The following is a 22,422-nucleotide window of genomic DNA, read 5'->3' on the forward strand; positions in this document are numbered from 1 at the left end:
ACTGACTTCTCCCAGCTGGGATCGGGCCCATGAGAGAAGCTTCTGGAATTCTTATAAGAAGGAATGCAGGGAAGGTAAACCAGAGAGAGAAAATTCTGATAGACATGAGGCTTTGAGCTCTGGTTCTGCTGGGGTGGGAAGGGAGAGGTACTAGAGCTTATGTGTGAGGATTCTCTGTAATTTTTAAAATTCAAACCTGGCAGAGTTCTTGTAAAAGCTGAAAGAGGAGGACATTTGGGGCAAGGGCACATGAGCGAGGCTTGGAGTACGCCACAGCATTCAGTGTCCATGCTTCCCTGATAAGGATGCAGTGGGGAGGGAGTAGTGGTGGTTAGGTTAGGCTGGAACATGTGATCCAGGTGTGAGGGTGGAGACTCTTTCCTCACTCTTCTCTGGAGTGAGAGAGTGAGATCTGCCTCCTGCCCCCACAGCTGCGGGTGAAGTACTGGATGCCCTCACCATCTACCTGGGACCACGGCCAGTCATCAACCTGTGTGGGTACAAGGCAGTGAGGGAGGCCCTGGTGGGTCAGGCTAAGCTTTCCCTGGCTGAGGGCACATCGCCGTCATTGATCCCATCCTCAGGGGAAGAGGTGAGTGGGGCATAGGGGTGGGTTTGGGGAAAAGAGGAGGGGACATCCCACGTGTCCTCCCAATCTTCCATCCATGACCCACCAATCAGGTATGATCTTCGCTAATGGAAAGTCTTAGAAGGTCCTTCAACAAATCTCTCAGGTCACCATGAGGGACTTTGGGATAGGGAAGCAGAGCATTGAGAAACGAATCCAGGATGAGGCTCAGTGTCTGGTGGAAGAACTGAGGAAATCCCAGGGTGAGCCCTGGGGACTGCTCAGGAGTTGGAGGGGCAGGCAGAGGGTGGGACAGAGAGATCCAGAGACAGAGAGATGCAGAGACAAGTTCAGGGAAAGGGAGAAGGAGACAGAAAAAGAGAAAAATAATGAGGAAAACAGGGAAGGAGACAGAGAGGTGGAGAAAGCAGACAGAGAAAGCAAGACAGAGGAAAAACCCAGGATACCGACAAAGATCAATCCAGAAGTAGAAACTATAAGGAAAAGACTTAGAAAAAGGTAAGGAGAGAAATAGAGTCAGGGGAAACAAAGACTGACAGTGAGGCCAAGGACAGGGCCACAAAGACAGACGGGACACAGAAAGAGAGAGAACAGAGTAGAAGGGGCTGATTCTCAAACAAAGACTCAAACACAAGACCAGACAAAGACACAGGTGCACCAAGAAGGTCACACCAAGACAGAACCCAAGAAAACCATGAGACACAAAGTGCAAAATGCCCAGAAAGATGTGTGATAAGAGACATAGTGAAAGCCAGGCTGGCCCAGAGAAAGAGAAAGAAACCAACCAAGCTAAGAAGGCACCAGCCAGGTCAGAGCCTTCCAGAAGGACAATGCAGTCCTCCACCCACCGCCCACCCCCATCACCCTGTGACCTATCTGGATCCCACTTTCCTCTTTCACTCCACCATGGCCAACATCATCTGTACCATCATCTTTGGCCAGTACTTTAAGTACCAGGACCTCAGAATCTTAAGGCTGCTACACTGAATGAATGATCTCTCCACTTTTGCCAGCTCTTTCTACAACCAGGTGAGGCCAAAGTTTCCATGGTGGGCCAGGAATTGGGGTGGGTGGAACTTGGGAAGGAATAAGATGCTTTTTCTCCTAACACTGAGGCAAGAAGGCATCGAGATCGGTTTTCTGTGCACACACTTACCCTCTACACCCTTCTAAGTGAGGCAATGAGTCCAACTGGAGGTAGGAATCAGGCCTCAGGAGAGGGTGGCCTGTGAGAGAAATCCCAGCAGAGGTAACAACGCACTTGTTCACGTGCCACTGAGAGTATTTGTGTGAGTGCTCAACTGGGAGGCACATTCCTGAAGTCTACGGGATGAATTAAGCCTGTCGGATATTGCTGTGCTGTGCAGGTACAGCCTCAACCCTTGTAGCACCAGCCTAGAGAGAACAGATTCTTGGAACTCCTTGCTTCTTCCCTGGAGATGTGTGAACTCCTTTCCGGCATCCTGAAACACTTTCCTGGTACCCACACTCGAGTGTACAACAAAATTCAAGAAATGGAACATTTTGTCCTTGAGAACATCAAGAGGCTGGACCCCAGGGCCCCGCAGGACTTCATTAATTCCTTCCTGGTCCACATGGACAAGGCAAGGGCGAGCTGGATGGGGGGCAGGTGGGAAAGAGGGTGATGGGCACATTACTGCCATTGAGCTAATATGTTTGGATATGATGTATGCATTGTTCAAATGCTGAACTACTTCCTATGTGTTGGTAAGAAAGCCACTAGTCCATCCCCCTTCGCACCCCCTATTCCCTCCTCAGCTTCCCTAGGCTCTCCTGAAATTCCTGTTATGAGATAGCAACTGCCCCTGCAGGGCGTCTTCAAGACCCTTCTCCACCTTCTCCCATTCTGATTGGTCGGAAGCCCCTGTCTGTTCTGATTGGTCGGAGGTTCATGTCTGTTCTGATTGGCCAGACCCCCCTGTCTGTTCTAATTGGTTTGAGGCCCGTGTCTGCTCCATTGGCCAGACACCCATGTATATTCTGATTGGTCAGGGGTCCATGTTTTTTCTGATTGGTCGGAAGCCCCTGTCTGTTCTGATTGGTCGGAGGTCCATGTCTGTTCTGATTGGTCAGGGGCCCACGTATATTCTGATTGGTTTGGCAAGTGTCATACTGGTTGTTAAACATCTTCAATATCACTCCTGGATGGGCAGCTGCAAGGAAAGCAAAGACACCCAGAGACAGAAAAGATGAAAACCAAAAAATATCAATCCCTAACATATATTGAGTACTTACATACCTAGTATCAAAATAACCCCAGATGATGAACTACATGATAGGTTAAGTTCCTTATCCAAAGACACCCAACCAGGGAATGGTAGGGATTGAGTTTGAACCTAGGCAGTTTGGTTCCAAAGCCCACACTTTTTGCTACATTGTTGACCTCGGATAGAGAGAAAAGGAAATAAGAAAAATAGAAAAACTGGCACAGAGTAACAGGGGAGTGGGTGAGAAGAAAAGAAGACCCAGAAGCTGGGTATCTTTGCAAGGGGAGATGTTAAGTAATGTCCTTTGCTATTCCCCAGGATTTCCTGAATCCTGAGAGTGAGTTCCACTGTAAGAATCTCGTCTACACAGCGGTCTTACTGTTGTTTGCTGGCACAGAGAGCTCCAGCACCACTCTCTAGTTTGGGATTCTACTCCTTCTTAAGAACCCCGATGTTTTAGGTGAGCTGGGCTTATGGTGGTTGAGGGCCAGAAAGGGTGGAGGGTCTTGCAGCCATGCTGGAAGGTGGTCACGTGATGGGTAAGACATACAACTTCTAGCCTGGTCAGTCCAAAAAATAAGATTCACCCCTGTGAAGTTTGGTAACTTATGATAAAGCTTTGTTGCTAACAAGGCACTTTGAAGTTGACAGCATAATTTAGTTTACAAAATATTTTTCATTCAATTAAGCAACCCATGGTTTGAAAGGTACTTTCGTACTTATGAAATACGTAAGGTGGTTGTAAAATGCTTTCTGGTTAATGAAGCTTGCCCCAGTCACAAAGAGTACTATTGACAAAGCATTTGCAGTCTAAAACAGCACATGGCTCTTTTTTTTTAAACTTCTTAAAAAACATTTTTTTTTTGTTTGTTATTTTTGAGAGAGACAGAGAGAGACAGAGGGCAAGCAGGGAAGGGGCAGAGAGAGAGTGAGGCACAGAATTGGAAGCAGACTCCAGGCTCTGAGCTCTCAGGACAGAGCCCGAAGCGGGGCTTGAACCCACAGACTGAGAGATTGTGATCTGAGCTGTAGTCTGCCGCCCAATGGACTGAACCACCCAGGTGCCCCCTTAAAGCACATGGCTCTTGACACAACGCTTTGAGATTGACACTTTGAACTTGACAAAGAACTTGATTCTTTGGAGCAGCTTGCTGATTTACTAATTAAAAAGCCCCTCAATTGTTTCTCATGTTGGTGGTCTGCAGATCAGACTTGGAGAAATTCTCATCTAATCAAATTCCCCTATTTCACAGGTAATCAATTTCAAGGTCAGAGTGGGGAAGTGGCTTATCTAAAAATCACATAGCAAATCACTGGGACAAAAGGATATGACACCAGTTTCAGCCATAATCCATCTTTAGTTAAAAAAAAAAAAGTGGCCAAAGTTTGAATGAATTTCCACCCACCCATCATTACCCACGTGATCCCCACTCATAACTAGAGTGGAAACATCAGACAAGATTTCCCTACAACAAGGCCATTGACTTTCTTTCTCCATGCTTTCATTGAGAAGGAACAATAACATAACACCTTAAGAAAAGTTCACAAGACCCTCCCCCCACAGTCTGTAGGTCATGTTTTGGGTGACTTGGTTGAACCCACTATTAAGGTCATTCATTGATATTACCCACCCTACCACTCTCATCATTTTTAGAGAAAGTCCGGTGGAGATTGACAGAGTGATTGACTCACACCGCTTCTAGCCCTGGAAGATTTGGCAAAAATACCTTATACAGATGCTGTCATCTGCAAAATTCAGAGATTCGGTGACGTCATGCCCCTTGGCATCCCCCGCTCTGTCATCAAGGACACTCACTTCTGGAGATACCATCTGAGACAGGCAGGATCCTGATAATCCTGATGCAGTCTTATGATTCATGTCTCTGGTTGTTGGACTATAACGAGAATTTTTATTTCCAGATTTCTGTGGGAAGAAGGGAGATTTTAGAAATGTAGAAATGTCCTCTCTCTTCTGTGCTTTTTTTTTTTTTTTTACTGTATTAGATGTCAGGAAGACTGAAAAAATACCTCTTGAAATATGTTGTACAATAGAGCTGTCTTTTTTTACAAGCTATTTTGTCATCTCTCCTACTTTCCTCCTTCATGAGAAGACATTCAAAATTTGATGTTTCTCTTTCCACGATTTCTTTAAGTTTATATGAATACATACTGCATACACCTTCCTGCAATATTTCCAAGGTATGTCTGTAGATCCTGCCTCTTGTATTTGAGTTGGGTCTTTGGAGGCTTCTGGTGATCCAGATGTGAATCTTTTAGTTGATGGGTTATAGAGAAGTCCAAAGAGATTTGGGGAAGAGGGTAGTCTTCGAGGATAGCTAGAGGGATCGGGACACAACTATTAGCCAAATAGGGCAACGTTATTTCGATAGATCAACCACTAACTGTAGAGCCATGAGTGGATGAGGCTTATTATCAACTGTGGATGTACCATAAGTGAGTCAGCCACTCCTTGTTGATACCCACTTGGGTCCTCTTGACTTTGACACCCTCTTAGGGCACAACCCTGTATCCCATCTTGAACTCTGTCCTCCATCATCCATTCCACTTTGAGAAGCCAGAAGCCTTCCACCCTGGCCACCTCCTGGATGCAGAGGGCAACTTCAAGAAGCAAGAAACCTTTGTTCCATTCTCCCTAGGTAAGTTGGGCCCATCCCCACCTGCTCTCCACCTCTCCCTTGTGTGACTTTCTACCTTTGTCCAGCTCCAAACACCGGGTGAACATTTTTGAAAACGATGAGGATTCTGAAGGAAAGAGAAAGCAAGAAATATCCAAGGACAGAGGCAGTGTGAGAGGGAAGGAAAAGGAGGGAGCACAATGGGGAAGATAGAGACTAAACTAATGATGGAGATTAGGTGAAAGACAAACACACACACATGCTCACACATGTACAGACAAAGAGCAGACACATGAATGATCCATTATTGAGGACCTGCTATGTACCAGGAACTGAGAAAGGCATTTGAGCTTTTCTTTCAAAATAAAAATAACTTTATTATTTTTTCTAATTTGTATCCAACATGGAAGCAATAAAATTGAAAGTGAAAATCATCTGTAATTCACTACCAAAATCAGGCTTAAAAAAAGTCTAAGTGGCTTTATTAACTGATTTATGAGTTGGGAAGAATCCCATCTAGCAAGTAGAGAGGAGCTCTAAAAAACCAGATGTGTTAATATTACAGAGGATGTCCTTCCACATTTTTTATGAAATACATGCACACACACAAAGGTAGGTGATGGATGGTTGGATGGATGGATGGATAGATAGATAGATGATAGATAGATGATAGATAGAAGATAGATAGATAGAAGATAGATAGATAGATAGATAGATAATCCAAATTTTTTATGAAATACATGCACACACACAATGGTAGGTGATGGATGGATGGATAGATAGATAAATAGGTATATAAAAGAAAGGTAAGATGAAAAAGAGAACAGTAGGGAAGGGAAAAGAGGAAAATTAGTTGATTTACTTCTTATGAGCCAGTTAAAATCCAAGCCCCAGACTAGAATGAGGCCCAGGAAGGACTTAGGGCATAAAAATATAAGGGATATTAACTCTTGTGGTTGTACAAGTGCTTTGATTCACTTATCAAACAGTTCAACTTTTAGCCACTGACTTGGAATTGATCATATGCTAAAATTTTAAATCTCCTTATGTCTATTCTGTGCTTATTTATACAGACTCATATTGACACTGATTCACTGATCTGTCTTTTCTAGCGCTACAATACTAGTTGAATTATTATACCCATATAATATCTTTTAATATTTTACAAGGGCTAGTCCCCCTCCATTCCTCTTTTTTCTCAGATAGTTATATGGTTCCTGTAACACATTTTGTTCTTCCAAGCTTAATTTTTTTAAAAAATTTTAACGGTTGTTTATTTTTGAGAGAGAGAGACACACAGTGCAAGTTGGGAAGGGGCAGAGAGAGAGGGAGACACAAAATCCAAAGCAGGCTCCAGGCTCTGAGCTGTCAGCACAGAGCCTGATGTGGGGCTCGAACCCACAAACTGCGAGATCATGACCTGAGCTGAAGTTGGACTCTTAACCAACTGAGCCATCCAGGCACCCCATTGTTCTTCCAAGTATACTTTTAAATGATTTTGTCAAGGTCTCAAAAAATCCCACTAGGGTTTTACCAGGATGAATTTAAATTTGCAGATTAATTTAGATAGCTTTGACAACTTTAAAATTTGAGATATCCCCAACAAAAAAGTAATGTGTCCATTGAAGCCACTGTCATACCATTTGCTGGCAAGTGGGACTTTCATTTTCTTAATTAGGTTTTACATATTTCTTGCGAAGTTTTTTTCTAAGAAACACAGGAGGAGATTGGGGCTATAGTTCAAAGTGCCTCTTTGTCTTACCGAGCTCAGGATGACATAGACATAACTCAGGGTGGGGGACTTACCCAGCAGACATTTATTTTCTCACAGTTGTGGAGGTTGAAAGTCTAAGATCAGGGTGTCACTATGGATGGGTTCTCATGAAGCCTCTTCTCCTGGCTTGCAGACAGCTGCCTCCTTGCTGTGTCCTCACAAGGCAGAGAGAGAGAGAGAGAGAGAGAGAGAGAGAGTTCTGGTCTCTGGTGTCTCTTCCTCTCTTTACACGGACACTAATCCCATCATACAGGCCCTACCCCTGTGACCTCATTGAAGAAGAAGGCCTCTTCTCCAAATACCATCACACTGGGAGGTAAGGCTTCAACATATGAATTTGGGGGTGTGGCGGGGGAGACACAATTCAGGCCGTAGCACTCTTTTAACATAGTATTTAAAATTTTTAAATGTTTATTTATTTTTGAGAGAGAGAGAGAGAGAGACAGAGAGAGACAGAGCATGAATGGGGGAGAGGCAGAGAGAGAGGAAGACAGAATCTGAAGTAGCTCCAGGCTCTGAGCCATCAGCACAGAGCCTGATGCAGGGCTCAAACCACCAACTGTGAGATCATGACCTGAGCCAAAATGGGATGTTTAATTGACTGAGCCACTCAGGTGCCCCTTAACATAGTATTTTAAATTGTTTTAATTAGTATATCAGAAGTTCAGTGGGCTTTTGGGGGGTAGGATATTTTTGTCAAAACTGGGCAATTTCTTTATATTACTTTTATCTATAATACTTTTTTTTTAAATTTATTCTCTTGGTGTTAACGTCTGAAAATAATGATATTTTGACTTAATTTTTTCTTATGTTAAATCATAACATAAGATTTTCCCTAATGTCATGGGCTAGCACTTACAGAATCATGTTAAATAATAGTAGTGATAGTGAGAAATCTTGACTGTTCTGAACCTTAAGAAGGAATATTTTCTCAGGGAACCTGGGTGGTTCAATCGGTTAAGCATCTGACTCTTGATCTCAGCTCAGGTCCTGATCTCACAGTTTGTATGTTCAAGCCCCAGGTCAGGTTCTGTGCTGGCAGCACAGAGCCTGCTTGGGACTCTCTCTGTCTGCCCCTCCCCTGCTCATGTGCACACTCTCTCTCATAAATAAATATATGAGCTTAAAAAAAAAAAGAATATTTTCTTTTTCTCTGTTAAGCTTAATGCTGTCTATGACCCTTTCCATATATTTTATGGTTATTCTATTATATATTCTTCTCTATTTTATTATTTTATTTTTTAATATGAAATTTATTGTCAAATTGGTTTCCATACAACACCCAGTGCTCATTCCAACAGGTGCCCTCCCCTATGACCCAGCAATAGCACTGCTAGGAATTTACCCAAGGGATACAGGAGTGCTGATGCATAGGGGCACTTGTACCCCAATGTTTATAGCAGCACTTTCAACAATAGCCAAATTATTTTTCTCAATTTTAAATCAAATTAAGGAAAGACCTTTGCTCCCCTGTATTTTACATCAGATTCTTCATTTTTAAACATTTTGATCAGGATTTGATTTGGGTATTCTTTTGTTTTTTAATATTTTGAGAGAGAGTGCAAGTGGGTAAGGGGCAGAGAGATGGAGAGAGAGAATCCAAAGTAGGCTCTGCACCATCAGCACGGAGCCCAATGCAGGGCTTGAACTTACAAACCATGAGATCATGACCTGAGTGGAAATCAAGAGTCGGATGCTTAATTGACTGAGCCACCCAGGTGCCCTTAGTTTGAGTATTCTTAAATATCTTTTCAGCTCCTGTCATAATGGTCAAATTATTTTTCTCCTTTGATCTGTCTAAAAAATAGTAGGTGTCTTAGTGTTGAATCATGCTGTCCCCTAGAGCTGGAATAAGAGAGGCCCAGGAGGGCAGGGGACTTGACCGAGGCCCCGCAGAAAGTTGTGGCCTATGTTAGGGTGTGTGAGGCTGTGATGAACAACCTGAACATCTTGGCTTAAGGCCAACAAGTTAATTTCATGCTCACACAACGTTTATCCCCTCATCAAGTGATGGGCACATGGATTGTTTTCTCCTTTTGGCTCATGTGAACGGTGCCACTGTGGACACTGAATACAGGGTGGCCTTGCATTTGTTTTACTTTTCATCGGGAATGAAAAGCAGATGTTTTTCATTCTCTGCCTTTGGGTGTCTGTGAAGACCCAGGCAGTACTGAAGATTGAATGAGACCATACTGACAGAGGAGCTTGGCATCTAATGAGTGTTATTGAAGTGACTGCCATGTAAATAAATCCTCACCTTCGAGTTGAGGCTCCAGGAGGCAAAGTCACTGGCCTGAGGGCAGAGCTGGACACATAGGAGCCTGACGACTCCCAAGGGTGCCATGGAGAGAGATGGCCTGTAGGTAGCTAGTTCCTATGTTTGAGACAATAGATGTGGGGGTAGGGGGGTTCCAGTCAGGAAAAGTAACCCCCCTTTCCCATTCCATCCTCTCTGCCTCAACCCCAGGCAGTTGCTTGGTCCCAGTGCTCAGGACAAGGGAGGCTGGGGGTCTGAGGTGGGTGAGAGACTTACTACATCTCAGATTACGATCCTTAGTCTGAGCTACAACTTCACAGCTGAGGGATAGGTCGCGGTTGAGGTCACACATGGAGCTAACCTATGTTCCTTCCCTTCCTTATTGGAGTGCCAGACAGCAAGACTCAGGCTCAACCAGAGCAGGTGGCCAGAAGGAAAGCTGGGGAAGCTATACTCTAATGTTAGGAGGAAAACAGGGCATTGATCTTTCCTCCAAGGGCTCTGGCCCATGGCTGTGCTGTGTGGGATTGAGGTTTCTTGGGAGGGGCTGAGGGAACAGTCCAGGGATTCTCCAGCAGGGGCAAGATCAGGGCTCCTGGCACCAGTCTTACGGGGAATCAGAGAATGGAGGGTGGAGCACAGAGAGAGCCAGGTGGGAAACTCTTGCCTTTTAGGACTTTGCTTTGGAAGTCTGGCAGTGTCACTTCCCCTGCATTCTACTGGCCAGTGCAACTACGAATTCCACCCAGGTTCAAGAGGAAGGGAAGGAAAGGACATTGGATAGCCAACAAATCACACACATAACAAAGCAGGTTACCATCAACAAACATGCAGATATTTACAAATTACTTTGTTATCTAGTGTGCTCAGTACTTTATGATGTGGAAATGTCGGGGTTTGGAGCAAACAGTCAAGAAAGAATTCCTGGGGCACCTGGGTGGCTCAGTCGGTTAAGCGTCCGACTTCGGCTCAGGTCATGATCTCACAGTCCGTGAGTTCGAGCCCCGCGTTGGGCTCTGTGCTGACCGCTCAGAGCCTGGAGCCTGTTTCGGATTCTGTGTCTCCCTCTCTCTCTGACCCTCCCCCGTTCATGCTCTGTCTCTCTCTGTCTCAAAAATAAATAAACATTAAAAAAATAAAAAAAAAAAGAATTCCTGAGACATCTTTGGTGCAAAAGGTGGTTTTGTTAAAGCACGGGGACAGGACCTATGGGCAAAAAGAGCTGCACTGGGGTTTGTGAGGGCAATTATGTGCCTTCAAGTTGGGAGAGGGTTAGGGACATCACAAGCCTCGAAGGTATTTGTAAAACAAGGTTTCCAGGACTCTGAGGGGGCTAGCTATAGTTAGGAAAAGGTCATTTATGAATGTTTAGTAAAATCTCAATTATGAGACCCTTCAGATGTGTATCAGTGGGCCATATGCTTGGAGAATGATTGTTAGAGAAGGTAGAGATAAAGGATGTTTTCAAAGGTATTTCTATTATGTTTAAAGTAGACACAGGGGGGGCGCCTGGGTGGCTCAGTCGGTTGGGCGGCCGACTTCGGCTCAGGTCATGATCTCATGGTCCATGAGTTCAAGTCCCGCGTCGGGCTCTGTGCCGACAGCTCAGAGCCTGGAACCTGTTTCGGATTCTGTGTCTCCCTCTCTCTGACCCTCCCCCATTCATGCTCTGTCTCTCTCTGTCTCAGAAATAAACGTTTAAAAAAAAAAAAAATAAAGTAGACACAGGACCCTGAGGCAGGGGTCTGGATAATGTTAAGCTAAGATTGCCGCTTACCCTTAGCAAAGGGTCAACATCCAGGCAGCTGAGATCCCAGATGAAGGTCACTGCCTGTCTCAAGGACTTGTCCGTTGGCTGTAAGTTGTAAGGATACTTAATTTTTTTTCTTTTGCCTTTGTTTCCCACCTCACTTTACACTGTGTAAGAGACTTTGCTTCTTGTCAATAATTTATTATGAAGCATATAGCAATGTATTTATCTCTCCAAATTATTAAGTGTTTTGCAGTATAAGAGCACTTTGTAATTAATTACCAAACAATTTGACGTGGACAGATCATTTTGCGTTTAAAAATATTCTTTGCTTTCAGCAAAACTGTTTGAGATTTGCAGAGTATTCTGTAGTATACAGAATGCCTTGTTGTTTACAGGGCATTTTGTAGTTTTTAAAAATAGTTTGACATTTACAAAGCACCTTAACATTTACAAAGATTCCAAATGGCCCAAGTGATAAGAGTATTTGTAAACACTGTATGTGGTTTGCACAGCATTTGGTAACACACAAAAACATTTTCTCTTTACAAAAGACCTCAACAGAATGGCAGGGTGCATTGTTATGAAGTGATTTTCCATTTTACAGAGTTCATATTTATTAATTCCTTTGTAACATTCACAAAAAAGCTGCCATTCACGAAGGGCTTTCCTTCTACCTATAGAACAGGTCAAAATAGAACAGCATTTGATGAAGGCTTAAATGTTTCCAAAGCACTTGGGGAGTAGTTTATAAGCCTTCCAGCTTTCATCTGATAAATGTTCATTTGGTGCCTACCTGGAGCAGACAGTGTGCTAAGGTGAAGGTTAAGCAACAAACCAGGGAGACGTCCTTGCCCTAGTGGAACTGCCATCAAGTGGGGGAGAAAATAAAAAAACAAAATCATGGCAGACAGTGATAAGCGCTATGAAGAGAGAGCAGAATTGACAAACTTAGGAAATAAATAGGAAGAGGCAGGGAGCTTAGTTAGAGCAAAGGTTTTCAGTCACAGAGCACTGCAAAATACTTCCTCCAACAAACTGGGTGTCTACAAAGTGCTTTCCTGTTTACAAAGCACTTTTGAAGTCATCGTAACACTTGACTTTAAAAAAAAATTTTAATGTTTATTTATTTTTGAGAGAGAGAGAGAGAGACAAAGCATGAGCAAGGGAGGGGCAGAGACAGAGGAAGACACAGAATCCCAAGCAGGATCCAGGCTCTGAGCTGTCAGCACACAGCCAGATGTGGGGCTCAAGCTTAGGAATTGGAAGATCATGACCTGGGCCAAAGTTGAATGCTTAACATCCTGAACCCCCCAGGCGCCCCTTGACGCTTTTTTTTTTTAAGTTTATTTATTTATTTTGAGAGAGAGACAGAGACAGAGAGAAAGCAGGGAAGGGGCAGAGAGAGAGATGTGGAGACAGAGAATCTGAAGCAGGCTCTGTGCTGTCAGTGCAGCGCCTGATGCGGGGTTCAAACCCAGGAATAGTGAGATCACAGACTGAGCTGAAACCAAGAATCGGATGCTCAACTGACTGAGCCACCAAGTGCCCCCACACTTGACTCTTAAAATAACTTTGGCAGATGAATAAATATCATAAACTAGTCTTGATTCTGGAAGATATTATCTAGACCAACCCAACATCTCAGACATTAGGATCTAAGAAGGGAGGTGGTTATCCAATATCTCAAAGGAGATCAATGGGGTAGGCAAAACTTGGAATCCAGGATTCCGGACTCCTCACAACTTCCCCACTCTATCACAATGCATGTTTACAAAAACGAGCTGGAATTAAAAATTAAAGTCATGTCCATATAGGACTTTTTACCCGTATGACACTTGATGGTCCCACTAAATAGTGGATGTCTGAGACCTGGCTTTTGGTCCTATTGGTTAGAGTATGGAATGGGAATGACTCCCCTGTTTAGTACCAATTTTCCCAGATTCACCAGTCCTTCCAAGGCTTTCTTGGAAAGCTGCTCCTTGTCAGTGAGGTTCCCTGACACTTACTTCATCCAGAGGAAACACAGAAAGAGGTTTACAAGGTGATTGGCCAGCTCACCCATATGAAATTGGCCACCAAGAAAAAAATCTCTGAACTAAAGCTGCTCCTTGTGAGATCCAGAGACCCTGTAATCTCTCCCCTTGTTCAAGTGCTTTGCCTTCCCCAGAAGTCTTTGTTTCAACAATAACTCACCCCCAAGACAAGACTAGCTAGGGCCAGGAAAATTTGGAATGAGGGTCTTTATTCCAATGAGAGTCTCTTTTGTTCACCAAAGTGTACTGAGGGTCTTCTGCCAGGCTGTCTTTGGGAAGGAGACATGTGTAACTCTCCTAGGATCACTCAATCCCAGGATATACTCTACCCCTAGCTTAATCCTTTATGTCTTCACTGCTGTGAGAAGTGAGACATCATCTCTCTTAGCCTCGATGAGGAAGAGACATTCAAGGAGGATCCCATCTTTATCCCCTTCTCTCGAGGTAAGCAGACCACATCTACTCTCCACATTTAGGGTCTTGGGATGGGGACTGACTTTTCCTACTGGACCAGGGAACAGCAGTGGACCCTATTTATTCAGTCTCCCTATGGGAAACAAATAGACAAATTTTAAATATAAGAAAATGAGATGAGGATGCCTGGGTGTCTCAGTCAGTTAAGTGTCTGACTTCAGCTCAGGTCATGATCTCGCGGTCTATGAGTTTGAGCCCTGCATCAGGCTCTGTGCTGACAGCTTGGAGCCTGGAGCCTCCTTCGGATTCTGTGTCTCTGTCTCTCTCTTTTCCCCTTCCCTCCCCCTCAAAACTAAACATTAAAAAACTTTAGAATAATAATATTAAAACTATAGTCCTAAGTATAGTGTTTTGCTAAGTTCTGTGAGTTGTTCTAGTGAATTAGTGAACTACTGAGAGGGCTGTAGGAAGCCCTGAATTTGTAGCCAGCTAGGCAGAAGTGTGGATGGCTTGGGGATACCTGAAATTTGTAGGTAGAATCTGAAGTGGGGACAGTCCTGTGGGATGGAGCCCTTAAACCTGTGGAATCTGACGCGAATGCCAGGCAATCAGTGTCAGAATGGAATTGAATCACAGGCCACCTCACTGGTGTCAGCGAATGAATGATGAGACAGACACAGGAGCAAAGGAAGTATGTGAGGGAAAGAATCAGGGAAAGAAGAAGGAGAGGAGGAGGGGCCAAGGAAAAGAAGGGCAAGACCAGAAGGAGGGGGAATAGTGGGTAATAGAGTGACAAAGACACTCAGGAAGATGGTGAATGAATGAGTGAGTGAATAAATGAATGAATGAATGAATGAATGAATGAATGAAATGACCTTTTATGTGCCAGGCGATGTAGCAGGTATGTTCGTATGGTTTGGTAATGCATATTATGTAAATAATATATAATATAAATAATGTATAATGCATATTTATTATGTATATATATGTATTATGCATGTGTATAATAGATTTTATATGTATATGCCAGAAAATCTGTTTGTTAAGACCTGAATCCAACTGAAAGTCTGGAGTCCTTCATTCTGGGGCCCAAGCTAATGGGGAAGCAGCTACCTCTCCTGCTCCTCTCCTGCTCCTCTCCTGCAGATGACAGCAGCATAAGAAGCTATCAAACCTGGGCAGCAGAGTTAAAGCATCTGTTTGCATCCCATTGGTTAAAGCAAGTCACATGGTCAAGTCCAACATGGAGGGGTCTATATATTCTGTCCACAATGGGAGGTGTTGCAAAGGTACATGGCAAAGAATGTGGGTGTGTATATTCCTGTAACAGAGGAGTGAAAATTTGGGAACAAATCAGTCTCTCTCAGGGAGTAAGGTTCTTCCCTTACCCAGTCACCATATAGCCAGAGGTCAGGCATGTGATCCAATCTATATTCATCAAGCGGTCATTCCTTGGAGTTTGAGTCTTGAGTCACTGGCAAGGAAGGAGAGACAGTAGCCATGGAATCTATGACTCATTTATGTCTTTCCAAAACATTTTTCTCTGTTTAAGAATCAGAGTCATGCCTATCCCCTGTACCAAACACTTCTACCACTTCTTATCTCTAGAGTGACTCTTCTTCAAGGGCTCACACTTTCTACCAGCTCTGCCCTGTACATTACTTAGAGTATCTATTCTTCTTAAGCCATCCAGTTGTTAATATTTTTTTAAATTTTTTAATGTTCATTTATTTTTGAGATAGAGAAAGAGAGACAGTGAGCAGGAGAGGGGCAGAGAGAGGGAGACACAGAATCTGAAGGAGGCTCCAGGCTCTGAACTGTCAGCACAGAGCCTGACGCAGGACTTGAACTCACGGACCATGAAATCATGACCTGAGCCGAAGTCAGACGCTCAACTGACTGAGCCACCCAGGGGTCCCAAGTTGTTAATATTTTTTTAATCCACACATTCAAACATTCATGTAAGCCTTCAGCAACATGAGTTCTGCCAGAGTCCATCCTTGTAGACCTCTTGCCCCCAGGTCTTTCTTGTTACAACAGTTTCAGGAGCCCTGAAGGAGTCAGTACTTAGGAGAGAGTCCAGAAGATACTGGGAAAAGTGTTCTGGAAAGGAAGCCATCAGAGTCTCAGAATCTGCTTTTGAGAAAAGAGCTGGTTGATTCCTTCTACATTAGTTTCTGTGATTTACATCATGTGACCCTGTTCTCTTGTCCAGAGATTCCACATCTGCACCAAAAGAAGGCAGCTTTCTAGAGGCTGGATGGGTGGTCAATGAGATTGACAAAAATCTGGCCAAAGGGACATTTTGAAATTATTCCCCACCCCTGGTGCCTTCCAAAGGGATGTTTTGGGCAGTCATATCATTTTTACTACATTACCTCACTGTCTTGTCCACAGTTGTTTGGCTTAAAGACAATCTTCAAAAAGACAATCTTCTCATCTGCTGAGAGGACAAGGAGTCAATCCATGGTTTAGATCAATCCAATTCACTTTTCCAACACTATGAACCCAAAGTCACTTTGCTCGAGTAAGTCACGATGCCAGGGAAAGCCAGAAACACATTCAAGCCAAATGTTGTGGGTTCACAAAAGCCTTCAAGTAGGCATGTTGAGGGAAGCAAAACAGGAAGCTATGAGTCCCCAGGGAGATATTGAGAGATACAGCCTTAATTCCCATAATGTGTTCCATGAAAGTACTTTCTGTATTTTTACTTGCATTTCCTTAACTCAATCTCAACAGGGAGATTATCCTGGGTGGGCTTGGCTTAATCACCAGCCCAGTCAGACCCTTCATCCACCAGCTCACATAGAAGCAAGTGGGGAAGTCAGACCTTCAGGAGAAGGGGCATCAGACTCCCTCCCTGACTGGAGGAGTGTGAAAGCATTTATAGGCGTGTCTAAAATCCATCACGACATCCTTGAAAAGGTTTGGGAGAGAATAGGAATAGGAGGTTTGTGGGCCGCTGTTCGTGGTGCTGATGAGTGGTTGCCTTTCGGGACTGTGGCTGCTTTTCCCAGCCCTGAAACAATGGGGACACACACAAACCTCTCCAAGCATCTGACGCAGCAGAGGAAGGAATGATATGGAAAGAAAAGGAAGGGCGCCTGGACAGAGGGAGAAACAAACGTACAAAATCTGCCGAGGTGGCAGCATCACAGACAGCTAGGAGGAAGCAGAGATTTGTATTGACATCATTTTCCAATAATTGCGCCTCTTAAGAAGTATGTATTTTGTTCTCACTGGGGGTGGAGCTCTTGTGCCATTGATGTAGTACAATTGATAGCTTTCGTTGTGCCCTCCCAGCTTCCGCTCCTCCTTCTTCAGATAGCAGCACCGGTACTTAGCTCTGGGTATCTCAACATCCCCACTAGATGAAATCTACTTGGGGGTTGATCAAGTTGCCCCATGCAAGTTTCCCTGGCCACATGACCCAAGTCAGGTCCACCAGGTACTTAGTCCTCTCTGGATTTTGAATTTTGAGTGGTTGAGTGCCGCAAACAATGAGGACCCAGACACCCTACTGTGGCTTCCAGACCTAGCTGTCAATCAACACACCCCTGTCCCACTGGCCTCTCTCTTTCCTGAACCTCAGGAGTCCTTTCAGGTTGAGGACTGCTACACTTGCTGCTCCCTTTACCTGCGATTCTCTTTCCTCTTTATTTCTCAACTGGCTTCACTTTCATCCTCCAGACCTCTGCATAAATGCTCTCTTTAGAAGATTGAATCAACTTATTTAAAGTAGCCCTCTAGGGGAGCCAGGGTAGCTCAGTCCGTTAAGCAGCTGACTTCAGTTCAGGTCATGATCTCACACTCCATGAGTCTGAGCCCCATGTTGGGCTCTGTGCTGACAGCTCAGAGCCTGCAGCCTGCTTCAGATTCCGTGTCTCCCTCTCTCTCTGCCCCTACTCTACTCACACTCTGTCTCTGTCTCTCTGTCTAAATATAAACATTAAAAACATTAAAAATAAATAAAGTAGCCCTCTAATTAAATTACTTTTAATTTTCTTACTCTGTTTTCTTTTCTTTTTTACAATTTTTATTTATTTTTGAGAGAGAGAGAGAGCGTGCACAGGCACAAGCAGTGGAGGAGCAGAGAGAGGGAGACACAGGATCTGAAGCAGGCTCTGAAGCAGGCTCTGCACTGTGAGCGCAGAGCCCAGTGGAGGGCTCGAACTCACAAACTGTGAGATCATGACCTGAGCCGAAATCAAGAGTCGGCAGCTTAACTGACTGAGCCACCCAGGTGCCCCACTCTGTTTTAGTTTCTTGGTCCCACTCACTAGCCAACACCTTGTGTATGTATTGACTTGTTTATTATAGTCTACTTCCTCTACACTATGATGTCACTCTCTGCAGTATCTGTAGTGCCTGGAACACTGCCTGGCCCACACTAAGATCATATGGTCTTTTTCCCCTTTGACCTATTAATGTAATGGCTTACATTAATACATTTCCTAATACTGAAACATTTTCTGTTTTTTAGACTTAGGAGAACTGAGGCTCAGATATCTAGAAGGGACTTTTCCAAAGTCACATAATCAGTCTGTTATGTTTCTTTAGGTCCTTTCCTTTTTTGTTGGGATTGCAGCAAGAGGGTTCCAAATAGATCCAAGAGACATTAAAAAAATTAAAAATAAGAAAAATGCACAGCTTAAACAGTCCAAGACTAGGATGACAGCTCCATGTGTCTAGGGCACCATGAAATCAAGGACTTAGGTGCCTTCTTCCTGCCCGGCCACTTTCAGCGAGTGCTTTAGTTCCTATGTTGTGCGTTTTTTATCTGCCTGGTTTCACATCCTTGCCTGGCTCCACGTTAGAATTAGCAAGAAGCAAGGATGTATGGGATTTTTGAGGTGGAAACCAAGGAGCAGCCATTTTTCTTTGAAGACTGCCATAAGTCACAGACATTGGGAGACAGATTTAGAATTGGTGAAGGGTTCTGATTTGTCCTCGATCTTATTTTTCTACATACAACTGTCCTTCCCAACTGCTGGTCCTGCTGATCAAAAATGGCCCCAAACCCACCACCAGCCATCTCACTTTGAACTCACAGAAGTGGTAGCCCAAAAAGCCAATAAGCTTCTAGAGAAGTTCCTCCCCCTTCGTGGTCTTTCTCTAACAATGGATGTGCCTAACATCCAGATTTCTGACTCACTCATCTGTCTCAGGGCTGTTTAATGAGCTTTCTCTGGTTCTTGATTCCCTGTTCAGATCTTTATCTTTCTAGCTAGTCCCCCCATTTTGTAAGGTCTAATTTCTATAATAAATTCCTTATTCTGTAGTATTATAGTCACTTGAGTGGACTCAGGAATGAATCTTTCAGCCTCAGCCAAGCCTTCGGATCAATTTAGCCCCAGGCAGCAACCTCAGGAGAGACCCAAAATAAAGTTTCCACCAGTATCATTTCTACCCAGTTTACCTAGTCTCTGTTGTTTCATATTTACTATGGCTTTACAGTTTGCATGGCTCAGGATATGAGAACAAAACGGCACAGAAGGGATATCTTTGGCAACTCATCTGGATGCACCTGAATCCACTTGGGACATCTCAGTCCAGACCAAAGAAACTTGGCAGCATCTGAAGAGTCTCAGAGGTCTTAAAAGCTCCTGAAATGGTACCAGGCCTCAGACTCTCTCTCCAGTTTCTTCCTCTGTATGAAGTGGATGTGGCACATAACAGCATGAAAGATACAGAGCAGATAGCCAGAAGGTGATAGGCATGTCCTGAATGCACTTCTTAGCACATCTACAACAATGGGTGCTCACCACATGGTTAACTTCTATACACTTAGATGACTGTCTTCATCCAGTACGTGGCTGTTGCTGGTTGGGTTCTTTGGGAAGCAGACTCTGACATGGAGTTTGGTCTGTAGGATAGTTATTAGGGAGTGTTGTTGGCATCAACCAACACCCATAGAAGGGAGACCAGGAAGCAGGAGTGGGTGGAGGAAGAAGTTAGCTCTGTGGCTGATTCCATACCAGCCTCAGCTAACTCCATGGGTGCTCTGGAGCAATATGGCTCATCAGAATTGTCTTGCATCTCCATCAATCGCTGAAGTGGGCTGCCCCAGAAAAGGCATGACCTTGGGTGAGGTGCACCCTCCCCCTAACTTGTATAGAAAGTTTGATTCAACGTGCAATATTTTCCAGCAAAAAGGCAACGTACAGGAAGGGGTGCTGTACACAACTGATACAGAAACAAACACGATGCTGGAAAAGAAAGAAAAAAAGGTGGGATTTATTGGTGCTATTTTCCTGCACTCGAAACTAGACGGGCAGTTGTCATTAGCTCCAAAGTAGAAGAAAACAAAGCTGACACTGAAATAACACCATACAGGCTAATGTCAACATCAGTGAAATTTACTCACTGACTCACCCAACAGAAGGTCACTGCCAACAAGTGTTACTCTACACATCCATTAGTTAAATATACAATTTCATTTTTTCCAGTTTTTCTTTCTTTTCTTTTCTTTTTTTTTTTGTTTGTTTTTAAGTTTTAATGCAAAGCCAACATCTTTGCTATCCTGGTGAACATGCCCTTTTGCTCAGAGGGTCTCCTTCTTTGTTGAGCAGAGGTGGACCCTGAGGCTGACAGCTGGGGGCCGGTGACACTCTCAGCCACTGGGCTTGCAATTCTGCCTTGAAGGAGGGTGGGGACGACAAAGCTAATCCATCACCATGGGTCACAGGAATCCCCACATCTAAGGGGTAAATATTATTTTTTAAATTTTTTTAATGTTCATTTAATTTTTTATTTTTTAAAAATTCTTTTTAATGTTTATTTTTGAGAGACAGAGAGAGCACAAGTGGGGGAGAGGCAGAGAGAGATAGGGAGACACAGAATCTGATGCAGGCTCCAGGCTCCAAGCTGTCAGCAAAGACCCAGACATGGGGCTCAAACTCACAAACCATGGGATCATGACCTGGTGGAAGTAGATTGCTTAACCAACTGAGCCACCCAGACTCCCCTAGGGGGTAAATATTATGGAACATGTTTCCTCTTCATTGGCTTATATGTTTTTGATCCTTAATGAGCCTTTGGCTTTCCTTTTGCACAACTGAAGGGCTCACTGAAGCATCTTTCCCTAAAGAAAAAGGACTAAAACATGTCTTAATGCTAATTACAGTCAGAAAACTTTGGGCTTCCTCAAAATAGCAGTTTGGTCCTCTTTTCTAGCCTTTTGGATTTAAAAAATTGTCAGGTCCTTGAAAATAGATGTTCAAACAAAAACTTTAACATGGATGTTTGTAGCAACACTATTCACAACAGTCAAGAGGTGGACACAACCCAATTGGCCATCAGCACCAAAAATGTGTTCTATCCATACAATAAAATATTATTCAGCCATAAAAAGGAACAAAATTCTGATTCATGCTCCAACACTGAAACATTTTGAAAGCCTTGAAAACATGTTAAGTAGAAGAAGCCAATTGAGGGGAGCCTGGGTGGCTCAGTTGGTTAAGCGTCTGACTTTAGCTCGGGTTATGATCTCACGATTCATGACTTCAAGCCCCACATGGGGCTCTGTGCTGACAGCTTGGAGCCTGGAGCCTGCTTCAGATTCTGTGTCTCCCTCTCTCTCTGTCCCTCCCCTGCTTGTGCTCTGTCTGTCTGTCTCTCTGTCAACATAAATAAACATTAAAAAGAAGAAGAAGAAGAAGAAGAAGAAGAAGAAGAAGAAGAAGAAGCAGCCAGTCACAGAAGACCACATATCATAGTTGACTCTTGAATAGCGTAGGGGGTAGGTGGCACTGACCTCTTTTGTAGTTGAAAATCCATAATTAACTTTGACTCCCCCCAAACATAACTACTAATATTTACTATTGACCAGAAGTCTTACCAATAATATAACCAGTTGATTAACACATATTTGGTGTGTTATATGCAATATATATTATATTCTTATAATAAAGGAAGCTAGAGAAAAGAAAATGTTATTAAGAAAGTCATAAGGAAGGGGTGACTGGGTGACTCAGTCAGTTAAGCATCCAACTCTTGATTTCCTCTCAGATCATGATCTTGCAGTTCATAGGTTCAAGCCTCATGTTGGGCTCCGTGCTGACAGTGGACAGTGTGGAACCTGCTTAGGATTCTCTCTATTTCTCTCTCTCTCTCTCTCTCTTGAAAATAAATAAATAAACTTAAAAGAAAAGAAAATCATAAGGAAGAAAAAATACATTTACAGGGATACCCTTGGAATCTCACCTGGGTTCACCTGAATCCACTTGGGACATCACAGTCCAGGCCAAAGAAACTTGGCAGCATCTGAAAAGTCCCCCAGACCTTAGAAGTTCCTGAAACGGTACCAGGTCTCAGAATCTCTCTCCAGTTTCCTCCCTCTGTGGTGTAGGAAGTGGTTATAGCACATATCAATATGGCAGACACAGAACAGACAGCCAGCAGGTGGTAGGCATGTCCTCAATGTACTTCTTAGCACATCCAAAGCAATCCACACATGTTTATTTGGGGGAAAATCCACATATAAGCAGACCCGCACAGTTCAAACCCACTGTTGAAGGGTCACCTGTATAGGCTTTCATCTACACCAAATGTCCAGAGTAGATAATCCATAGAGACAGAGTGTAGACTAGCGGTTGCCAGGGGCTGGGGAGGAAGGAGGGGGACTGGGTGGTGGCTGCCTAATAGATATGGGATTTCCACTTGGTGTGGCGAAAAAGTTCTGGAACTAGGTGGTGGTAACGGCCGCACAGTATTGTGACTGTAGTTAACGTCACTGA

This window comes from Panthera uncia (genome assembly GCF_023721935.1).
Source record: "Panthera uncia isolate 11264 chromosome E2 unlocalized genomic scaffold, Puncia_PCG_1.0 HiC_scaffold_19, whole genome shotgun sequence".
Lineage (NCBI taxonomy): Eukaryota > Metazoa > Chordata > Mammalia > Carnivora > Felidae > Panthera > Panthera uncia.